This window comes from Gadus chalcogrammus, chromosome 4 (assembly GCF_026213295.1).
Source record: "Gadus chalcogrammus isolate NIFS_2021 chromosome 4, NIFS_Gcha_1.0, whole genome shotgun sequence".
NCBI classification, from domain to species: Eukaryota; Metazoa; Chordata; class Actinopteri; order Gadiformes; family Gadidae; genus Gadus; species Gadus chalcogrammus.
The window spans coordinates 816,973-828,662 of NC_079415.1; the positions used below are offsets into that span (position 1 = coordinate 816,973).

Sequence of the window (11,690 nt, forward strand, 5' to 3'; positions counted from 1 at the left end):
TGACCAGCCTAATAATGGTAAGTGAACCACTTCACGTAACTAACTCAGGTCGGACAGATTTTAAATCTGCTTTGTCTGAGTTATAGCAATCATAGTTTATGTTTTGTGTTCTCTCATTTTAGACTTTTGTGTAAACTTCTTGGCAGAGCTAGAGTCAACAGATCTCAGTAATGATGGTAAGTAGACAAATAGGCTCCATGGCTATGTGATGCCCTCAGCCACTCTTATTGTGTCTAGAGTCTGTTTATTCAGTGTCTCCCTATCTTGCAAGGATATAATTTGATTGTCCTCTTTTAGACTTTCCTGGCAATCACCATCATCACCCCCATGGCTATACAGGTGAGTTAACTAAAAACTGTTTTATAGATATATTTTTTAACACCAGACATGCCAACCAATCTCAAATGCTGCCATTCAATGGCCAATCAATCGGCATCCTTAGTTGCTATATGGTGCTCATTCATAACAACTTTGATAGTGCTTATTTACCTTATTTTCTTATTGCTGTCTGTATGTGAATGCAAATGTATAACCCGAGCCCCTACCACACTGTGCCATCAGAGCAAGCAAGGAATTAATGGTTACTATCAGTTAGGGGTGCAAACATCAGTGAGTTGCTGAGTGTCATTCTAAACAATTGAAAATGGTCAATCTATCCTTGAAATGTAATGTAAAACCAATTGCTTTTCTTCTAAGACATTGCTGCCAACCAAAACACCAAGATGCTAACGGAGCTACTCATGGAGGTGAAGCAAATGTCACGGGACATTCAGTTCATAAAGACTGAAATTGCCAAATCCTCCATGAGTACTCCTGGAGCGGGATCACAGAGAGAGGAGCCCTTCCCCATTGTTCTGCCACTCGCCAATGAGGAGCAGTTTGATGAGGCTGAAGCTGCACTGAAGGAGGAATTAGTCCTTCGAAATATGGTGAACCATTTTTTCATACAAGTATTTTCTTACATTTTGTCAGGAATTGTAGGTTTGGAGGCATTAAAGGGATAGTTTGGATTTTTGGACAAGAGGTCGTATTACATCCTCATCAGCGGTGTCGGGCATCAGCAGGGACTTTTCCCCCACTGCGTCCCGTGAGCGGAGTTCTGGCCCGGTTTTTGCGCTGCAGAAAGTAGTTTTGCTTCAAAAAATAATATGCATTCAAAAGAGTAATACATTTGCATCACGAATTGTTGGCCGTGAAAAAGTCTGACCTCATCCGGCACTATTTTCCCTCCCTTCATATTACTGGGCGTACCTTTTCATCAGCTGAAGGAGGCAAAAGGAGACTGCTACGACGCTTCTCTCGCTGTCCATTTGACATGGCACATTGTACACTTTAGCAAACTAACCATTTTCTCTCTAATCTGTTAAGATTACCCGCTTGGCATTAGTCGGAGGGACCAATGCCGAAAATATGATCCGGCGAATGCTATCCGCTACCATGGCAAACCGTGTAGCATGCATCTTCAACTGGGCGGGAAAGGGACCGAAGAGGGCCTTCAAGGACACGTTAATGCAGGACTGCATGTTTGGTGAGTCTGCAAATCAAAATACTACGGATTTGGCATTTTTGATGATGGATGTTAAATTTATTTAATATTTAATATTTATTTAATTCATAAGTATTTTAAACTTCTTCTGAAGTCAATAAGAATGGATGCATTTTCCTCACCATGGAGGGAGCCTGATAAATATGGAGGGCCAATTCTGCCATAATTAAAAATAAATAAATCACTCAATACCTAAATATACCACTTCTGTCTACTCGCTCTGCGTTTCCGGCCTACCAGTGACATAATTTCAAGCATTTCAGTGCCCTTCTCTGAGACACAGAGTAGACATAAACTGTGCCATTGTTTTACTATATGAATATTCTTTTTTTCTTTTTGTTTCAATTTGACCGCAAGTTGACAGAATTGCAGTACAGGGGTGCCCTGCAGAAGTGGCTGCGTTACGCACCGGAGAGGAGTGGCGGGGTACCAAGAAAAGGCAAAGATTAAGGACTATTAAAGGTTGGGTAGGTGATTTGCGAAACGCCAGCAGATTTTGAAAATACACAACTCAAATGGTCCTACCCCCTCTCCTTCAACGCTGACTCTGACTCCACCCATTCCAAGTACCTGGACGCGCAATCATGCACGAGCGCGAACAGAGATGCGCGAGAGCGAGCCAGGCTAGCGTAGATTTTCGTTTAACAACATGGCACTACATTCAGCTGTAAGTTGCACCCAGTACCGCGGGAAGTAGGGGTGCTGGGGGTGCTGCAACACCCCCTGTCCGAGGCCCTGTCTTATCACAGAAAACGATCATTTCTAAAAACTCCGGCCAGAGTGGAGATTTCTGAAAACGCCGGTTATGTGTTGTCGGTTCAACGGGGAGAAACGGGATTTTAGTTTCTGAAGCGTCACATTATGCACCAGGAAATGCTTAACGTCATGTGAGCGCCCGCTGTACCGTATTGGTCCGAATATAAACACAAACCCCATTGTAAGACGACCTATATTTGGAAAAAAGATTTGAAGACCAGATCCGGTTTTTATGAATAAATAAATTGTATTCATTGAAATAATATACGAAAATAAAAAGGCATCGAATAAAACACTGCATTGCCACTAAACAGTAGTGCAAATAGGCCGTACTGATGTGTACACCAAAGACTATTCCTGACACTCCTCTGCCCCGCTGTGTTCGCTCTGGCTGTGGTCGCTCCGAACTGTTTCGGCCCGTGGCAAAGCGAGTCATCCTCGCTGCTGTCCAAGGCATTTTGAGACGCAGCATTTATTTAATGCTCATATGACCTAGTGCTGAAAAAAGGTTATATGAAAAAGTGTGAGGGTAGCGGTGGTGCGCTAAACTTGTTCTGTGAGCAGCTGGATGTGAACGATCGATTTTCAACTGTGCGCGCATGCACTGGTGTAATTGAGCTGCGCTGCTATACATCTTTTTTTATCAATGTAACGAGTTGCGAGTCTAGTGCAGGCTGAGTTTTTTTTTTCCCAGCACCCCCTGCTGAGAATACGTTCTCGCTGCTATGGTTGCACCAGATGTTATAAACATTAAACGGTCACATAAATCATTACTATTTTTAGAAAATGTATGTTTGTTTCATATAATTGTATTGGAAGTCCTGGTTTTCACTAGGGTTGCCGCGGTGTGGACATTTTCACACCGAGTAATACACTCGTCTCCACACCGGTATTACCGAGTATAAACGGTATAAACTTTGAAACTAGGTCAACCGCCACACAAGCATCGGTTTTTAGACCCTTCTCGTCCTTCAGTTGCCGCCGACGTTCGAAAGCAGCGCCTAGGATTATTCTTGATTTCAGTTTTTCTCTTTCAGCGTTTTTATTATCAATTACTCTCTGAAAAAGAGTTTTCCTTCTCTTTGCTGGTGGTGGTGGTGGTGGGGATGGTGGCGTCTTGTCTGCCATGGAAATTGTCTTCTACTGCTAGGTCCAAATGTGGATTAACTAGTTCCAGTAGCTACCGCAGGATAACAACAAACAGGAGCTTGCTCTGGGTCACGAGCTCTGGGTCACGAGTACTGCACGAAGGGGTCGCGCGCGGGGCGCGGGGGAGGGGGAGTGCAGTACGACCGTTTGATTGACGTACTTACTGTCCAATGAAACTCGGTGGCAATGGATATGATTGGCTGGAGTTTTTCGAGCCCTGCCCGTTCCACAGATGATTGACAAGTTTAATTTTCATGTCAGTACTTCTAACTCAGTGGCTGTAAGCGGGTTATGATAAGGATTTCAAGTAATTTTGCAAAAATGGCCAAAAAAGCAAATCACCTATGCAACCTTTAAGGACAAATGTTACTGTAATGTTCTAATTACAGGGTTAATTATAGGGTTAATGTTCATAATTCCTTAAGATGTTTGTTTATAATTGCTTTTGAATATTTATTAAATAACTTTTTGAATAATGGTCTGTTTTGTTGTTGTAGTTTTTTTGTTCATAGAGCATTCAATAAAGCATCTGTTCTAAACCTTGGTTTCTTAAAAAGAATGGAAATAGCCAATCTAATGAGGTTTATAATGAGGCATATTGTAAACATACAAAGCAAGGTTGAAAAGTGTTGAAATGGCCCTTTAATAATAACATTGTTTCAATGTATAATGCAATGCATATATATATTTGAATCAATGTTGTTCAATTCTACATTGTTTCAATGTTGATCATATCATAATTGAATCAAGGTTGATTCATTGTCAGAATTGATTGGAAATTCAACGTTATTTCAATGTTGATCATAGCGAGCACTTTCAATGTATATTTCAATGTCTGACATCAATATTGATCACAACCTTCAGCCTGACCATATCTCAACGTTGATTCAATCAAGTTTTGCTATCTGGGCAGGGACAGATATTTACCATAAGAATTACAATTGTACACCTACAAAGTCAACTATATTCCTGAGGACCCTCTTTTCAAACCTTCTGCTCTATTTACATTATTTCAAATTGCTCAAGCTCATGTAAGTTCGCTTTTTTCTCCACTTCATATTTTTAGACACTGCTGCTGTCACTACCATAACATGTCAACACTGTCACTTTTGTATACAAATATTAGAATATTAGATTATACCATAAATGTTTGCTTTCTAATTAGAGGTCTGAAGTAGCTAGCAACAAAGTGGAAAGAAGTTAGCTAATTTGAACAACTCATGCAGATCATGTTGGTAGTTTTTTGTCACCACCGCCAGGTTTTCTGACATACTCATAGACATACACATTTAACATATAGAAAAAGATAAAGTAGACATTAATAATAATAATATAATACACAGAAGTGATAGCAGCATATCAGTGATAGCAGCGAAGTGATAGCACTTTACCAAAGCAGCGCTTTGCAGGGTCTCCACGGTGCCCAAAAGTGATTTTAATACCTCCAGAGGGTGTGTGAGGAGCCTCGGGGTAATCCGGGAAAAGGGCATCAAAATCTGACTGACCGGAGCTCTCCAGGGTGTGTGTGTGTGTGGCCTTTTCCTTTTTATTAACTCGGCCATTCATGACTAATTATACAGAACTTAACCACTATTTTTTTCAGATGGCCGAAACAAGTGGCTACACGACGGGGGGGGGGGGGGGGGATGTCGGAGGACTCCACCATCAGCCTGTCCAGAACTGTAAGTTACACCCTATTGCCACATTTTATGTTACAAGTCTCAATGTAAACTTATTTCTAAATACATTATATACATATGTACAATACAATGCATACAATGTTTTTTTTAAAGGAGGAGGATTTATTTTCTTTATCTGGGGAGGAGGAGGCCGCTGCCCCCCCAGCTGCGTCCCCAGCTGGCTCCCCAGCTGCGTCCCCAGCTGCGTCCCCAGCTGGCTCCCCAGCTGGCTCCCCAGCTGGCTCCCCAGCTGGCTCCCCAGCTGCGCAGCCCCCTCCTCAGCCTGCTCCCCCTCAACTACCCCCGGCTGAGGAGGGGGACGAGGAGGGATATTTGGGAGATGATGAGGGGGATGATTGAATTTTTTTTTTATGTTTGTTTTTGTATATAGTTGTGTGGTTTCGTTTAAATAATAATAAAAAAATCTTTGTGGTTTCGTAGTTTCATTTTTCTCTGAATCTGTTTATCTCTGTATTTCTCTGAATTATTTTCTAACCAACCAACATCTTAATACATGACAATTACCCCTCCCCCCCAAGACTCCAGTTAAACCTAATCAAGTGTTCCCTTAAACATTTCAACCAGCATATGCTGTTGGAATTGGTCATTTTAAGAATAGCGAACACTCTGCAAAAGAAATCTTGCTTGTGCGACTTTAAAAATGTAATCTCTCTCTCTCGAATTTGAAATACAAGTAGATTAAATAATTATTTCATATATCTCTCTACTTAAAAAGTAGTTGCACTCAGATTTCCCTTCATGTGACGACCCAATATTGGTCAGCTGTCTCTTTTAACATGGTTTTGTCCCCAGATTACCACTCAAACACACACTTAGTGAAAATACACCATAAAATCTGCTTTTATTTGAAGAAAACACATTTATCACAATTGTACAATTTAAAACCATGTAAATCACCACAGAACCTCAATTTAAGTTACACAAGCTAGAAAAAGTTGCAAAACAGCTACACAACAAAAACAAAAATCAGCACTAAAAAACACATATGAAACATTTCACCAAAATGGGTCATTTCACGCTTTTGGAGTCCTCATCCCTATACTTTAAAGAGCCATCAGCACAAACAAACACACAGATGAAACATTTCACCAAACAGGGACATGTCATATGTGTCTCTGAAGGCAGATGCCCTGTAAGCTTTAGGAGTCCTTCAAAGAGTTAATTTGACACTAAGAGGGAGCAACATCTCTTCATATGGAGATATAGTCCTGGTTGCAAGAAAAAGAGTCACATGCCTATTTCTCCATTCAATACCAAACTGCAATGTTTGGGCTTTACGTTTGAGTTATTTTTGGAGTACTTGATCAACTTGCCCGGCGGCTGTTTGGTGTGGCAATCACATCTGCTGTCCTCACAGTCATGTCTGCACCACGCTCGGCCTTTGAACGTGTCCTAGAATCACAATAGCTTCAAGGTAGTACAACACAAGAATTTTATCTGCAGAATACAATTAGTCAGCATCATATTCAGACAGTTTATCCATACATGCCAAGAATTGATCCTTGGCCTGGACCAGTATATATTCTAGCACTGATAATTAAAAGTTAAACTGTGTTCTCCAGTCAGAGAGGATGTGTTTTGCTGTTTGTGGAGACCAATGTATATGATCATTCACGCTAGTTTTAAACATTTCCTCAGGTATGTTAGAAAGATGTGGATACTGCTCAATCCATGAGTTAATACAAGAGAGCACTCGTTTCTTATGGCTGGGAAGATGTTTTGAGAAAGAGATCAACGGCATAACTACGACAGCCTTTGGAAATCTTTCTTGTGCAACTTTAAAAATGTTTTCCAAATCTTTCTTTACCTGCTCTAATTTGTAGCCGTCTGCATGATTAATTCCAAATGAAAGAATTACTTTCAGGCCAGTATCTGTTTTCTCTGTTTTCTTCAACATGTGCAAGGCATGGCTAAATTTGGCACCTGGATAAGAATCTATCTGTACTCTCTCATCATTACATTTTGGTAGCTTTGACATATTTGAATCTCCAATGATCAATACTGGTCTCTGGATGCTTAGCTTCCAATTTCCAAATTTGTCATTGAAATGCTCATGTCTTGTAAACAAGGCTTTATCTCTATACAATTTCTCAAATTTCTCCTGAAACATCACTTTAGCTCTGTCTGCCGCATCAATGCAGTTCAACCAACTCTTGACTCACCCACTTCACTGCCATAGTCCAAGCCTCCTCCCAGTTTTTGGTATCGCCACTGAATTTGAAATCTGCCAATACAACTTCAAAATGTCTAGCAATAACTTCAATGGTATCCTCAGTCCATTTGCTGCATTGAAGAAGGGCAGGGCTGGTTTCACTCGAAGAAATTATGCAAATGTAGCAGGATGGGCCTTTAATTAGTGCTGCAGTACCGGCCTATCACTGTTGGGTGCGCTGCCTATAAAGGTGGGTGGTTGTGCACTGGGAGCACTCTTGCCTGGGAGCTCCTGGCTACCCCGCCCCCTGTTGTCACCGAAACCTGATCGCCTCACCTGATCACCTTTTAGTTGGATCGTGCAGCTCGCCGTTGTTTGGTATGTAGTGGTTGTGTGCATCTGTGTACCTTCTAAACTTTGCACAAGTCCTCAATATTGGCTTCCATCCCTCAGGCAGTTTATTGGCCGGGTCTTCCCTCTCCCGTATCGACCCCAGTTGTAGGGCGTGCGAGTGTTTCCTCCTCTACCTGTTGCAGCGGGGAGCGATCAGCTGTAGATCGAGTTGCACTTGTAATGGTGTTGCTCGCTACAGGTGATCCCCTTCCTCCCCTTTGATGTTCATTCAACTCCTGACGGTATGTGGATAAGATGACGCTAACCCAAGTTATTACAGTTGTTGTTCAGCCTCTAGAACAAATGTATTTTTCTATGGCAGGGTTGACGTGTGTGTGGGCGGTTTCTGCCAGCACGTCCCCCCCCCCTCTTCACGCTGCTGTTGGCCGGCTGCCGTTTTGTCCACTGATTATATAGCCAACACATCGATCCTACTCTGCATCTCCTACTGTGCTGTACCTGCCCCGAGTATGGTGATTGCTGCCTCACCCTAAGTCTCATTATCTTGATCCGTTCATTTAACCGACTTCCAACTGATCTTATTGATGATATTATTTGTGTTTTGTGGTTTGCTTTGCATGTTTGTTTTGGCTTAATTGCTTTACTTATCCATGATATTATTTGTGTTTTGTGGGTTGCTTTGCATGGTTGTTTTGGTTTAATTCGTTTTCTTAGTTATTTTGGTTTGTTTTAATTGCTTTACTTATTCATTTGGATTTATCAGTTTGGATAAATCTCCTTTACTTTTGATTTAAACCCCATTTAGTTATTTGCTCTTCCCTTTTTGTGTATTTTGTGTGTGTGTGTGTGTGTGTGTGTGTGTGTGTGTGTGTGTTCGCTTTAGTGTGTTTGTGTGAACATATTTTATTGAGAAGTCATGCTTAAAGATTATATATATTAATTAAAAGGAATTTAATTTGTATGCTGGACCCAGTCTCAAGCTTTCATTAGTGAACGAACTTGTGTGCTTTAACTTAGGTTAATCTAACTCTCCAGGTGAAATTCCTGGGGTGGCGTTGTTGGCAACTTGTCACTAGTTCTTTAACTGAACTTTATCTTATTGTTTCCCCAACCCCCGAATGCCACACAAAAATGCATTGCAGTCCTACAGTTGCTCTGTGTGTGAATGAAATGCATCCATTTATGTACAGACACAATTATTATCTTTTCCAGACCTTGGGGAATGTGTGATTGAAATGATGTATCAAAATGTGAAGTGCAAATGTTAATAAAATATCTTGAAAGTGTATCTCTGTCTTTGGAAAAAAAGGGAAAAAGTCTGCAAGTGTGTTGAAGTTTACCAAAATGAGAGAAACCTCAGCAGTCCTCTAGAATGAATAAGATTTCTAATTGATATATCTCTAAAGATAAGAAACAGGATATCACCACAGAACCTCAATTTAAGTTACACAAGCTAGAAGAAGTTGCAAAACAGCTACACAACAAAAACAAAAATCAGCACTAAAAAACACATGAAACACTCTGGAGCCCTGGGAAGACTTCCAGACCGTTGGCGACCAACCGCACCACTCAGTCCGATTAGGGCACCCGTTTCGGCCTCAGACGCGACGTTGTCCCGCTGTTCTGGAGCCCTGGGGACACTTCCAGACGGTTGGCGACCAACCGCACCACTCAGTCCGATTAGGGGACCCGTTTCGGAGTCAGACGCCACGTTGTCCCGCTGCTCTGGAGCTCCGGGAAGAATTCCAGACAGTTGGCGAAAAAAAGACTGAAAAAATACGCTCTGTTTTTGATTCATCCAGGCGCACACCGACTCGCGGCAACACTCAGTCCGACATGGCACACCGTCTCGGACTCAAACTCACAAAGTTAGCCTCCTCTGGAAGAAGTCAATCCCTGGTAGTCTAAAAAGAAAATAGAATACCAGGGATTTCGCTTTTCGAGTTTTACAGTGAGCGGCCTGCTATTTTCCTTGTTTTGTTATTTTTCATTGTAGTTTTTAGCCTATTCTATCTCATTTCTTCCATTTAATTCATTTTCTGATGATTGTTTTAGAGCTTTCCTTCATTTATTTCGTTTTCTGGTGATTGTTTTAGGCCTTTCTTTCATTAATTTCGTTTTCTGGTGATTGTTTCAGCCTTTTCTCTTTCTTTCTGTCTGTTTTACAGTGACCCTTGTGGTCCATGGCCCAGCTCCCCCGCACAATGCTTTGGGTGACGGGAGCCGAGCCACAACAGGTCCCATGCCACCCCAGACATCAACCGGAGCCCCCCTGACGAGGTCCTGGCCCTCCCGGACCGGGGCCAGGCACACACACACACACACACACACTCAATATACATCTATTCGAGAATAGGACACTGTCGTGGAAATATCAATCATAACTATAAATATACAATCACATACAAATTATATTAACCTTGTTTATATAATTATTACATTAGAAGGAACTGTATTCATTCTCCCTGTATCTTAAAACAAATCCCTCCCCTCTTAACTGAGAGAGGTTAAGTTAATTCGTATTCAAGTTCCCACTGGAGCCAGTAAATCTGGTTGTGACCAGGCCAATCGACTGACTTCTTTGTTGTGTAAACTATTTAGAGCCATGTCTTACAAACCTGCAGACATGTCCAATTATATGTTATCCACCCATTGTATTACAAATTGACTTGGCCTTAGGTCACTCACACTCCCTGTGCAGTGAAGCCCCACCTTTATTCGTGAGCTGCTTTAGAAATTGTCAATGGACCATTCAAATTGGTTTCTCATCTTTGGGGAAGGGCTAGGGCTGGTTTCACTCGAAGAAATTATGCAAAAATGCATTGCAGTTCGACAGTTGCTCTCTGTGTGAATGAAATGCATCCATTTATGTACAGACACAATTATTATCTTTTCCAGACCTTGGGGAATGTGTGATTGAAATGATTAATCAAAATGTGAAGTGCAAATGTTAATAAAATATCTTGAAAGTGTATCTCTGTCTTTGGAAAAAAGGCAATCTTGGAGAAAGTCTGCAAGTGTGTTGAAGTTTACCAAAATGAGAGAAACCTCAGCAGTCCTCTAGAATGAATAAGATTTTTACGAAACAGGATATCACCACAGAACCTCAATTTAAGTTACACAAGCTAGAACAAGTTGCAAAACAGCTACACAACAAAAACAAAAATCAGCACTAAAAAACACATATGAAACATTTCACCAAAATGGGTCATTTCACGCTTTTGGAGTCCTCATCCCCATCCTTTAAAGAGCCATCAGCACAAACAAACACACAGATGAAACATTTCACCAAACAGGGACATGTCATATGCGTCTCTGAAGGCAGATGCCCTGTAAGCTTTAGGAGTCACCCGCCGCCCCACCACCCCCCAAAGGTCAAAGGCCACGCATCATATTCAGAAAGTTTATCCATACATGCTAAGAATTGATCCACTAAAAAACCTATGAAACATCTCACCAAACGGGTCATGGTACGATTTTGGAGTCCTCATCCATATCCTTTAAAGAGCCATCAGCACAAACAAACACACAGATGAAACATTTCACCAACCAGGGACATGTCATATGTCTCAGAAGGCTGATGCCCTGCTAGAGCCAGTCAAGGTCCGACCCCTCATTGTTAAAAGATTTTTTGTTGACTCAATAGTCAAACAGAACTTCCTCACCCACTGGCAAGTCCTTGGTTGCAATGAAAAGGATCACATCCTTCATTTCTCCATGCTTGTCCACCACACAGTGCAGGGGCTTGATGTTCGAGTTATTTTTGGAATGATTCACCAGCCTGCCAAATGTTCTCTTGTCAGGGTGGCAATGACACCTGTCTGAGTGGGCATCAATGCACATTGGCTGTCCTTTACTGTTCCGGAAAAAGAAGATATATCCAGTCTCCTTTCCAGTTGTGTTTTTGTGTACGTTCTCGCCCTCCTTTCCACTAACAACAGGCCCATGATAATCACATACAACCTCGCCTTTCTTAAAAGTGCGGGTTGTAATGATCCCATCGCCCTTCTCTTCAAACTGTGTGATGTGCAGT

At 41.6% G+C, this 11,690-nt stretch overlaps 2 long non-coding RNA genes across 2 annotated transcripts; both read left to right on the forward strand.

The window, feature by feature from the left end:
- The first annotated feature begins 841 nt into the window (after positions 1-841).
- On the forward strand, positions 842-1,990 carry LOC130381862 (uncharacterized). The gene is made up of 3 exons (XR_008895495.1): positions 842-929; positions 1,369-1,528; positions 1,904-1,990. It is a non-coding gene; the product is annotated as an uncharacterized LOC130381862 (long non-coding RNA).
- A 5,502-nt stretch (positions 1,991-7,492) lies between these two features.
- On the forward strand, positions 7,493-8,518 carry LOC130381858 (uncharacterized). The gene is made up of 3 exons (XR_008895489.1): positions 7,493-7,681; positions 7,757-7,938; positions 8,019-8,518. It is a non-coding gene; the product is annotated as an uncharacterized LOC130381858 (long non-coding RNA).
- The last annotated feature ends 3,172 nt before the right edge of the window (positions 8,519-11,690 follow it).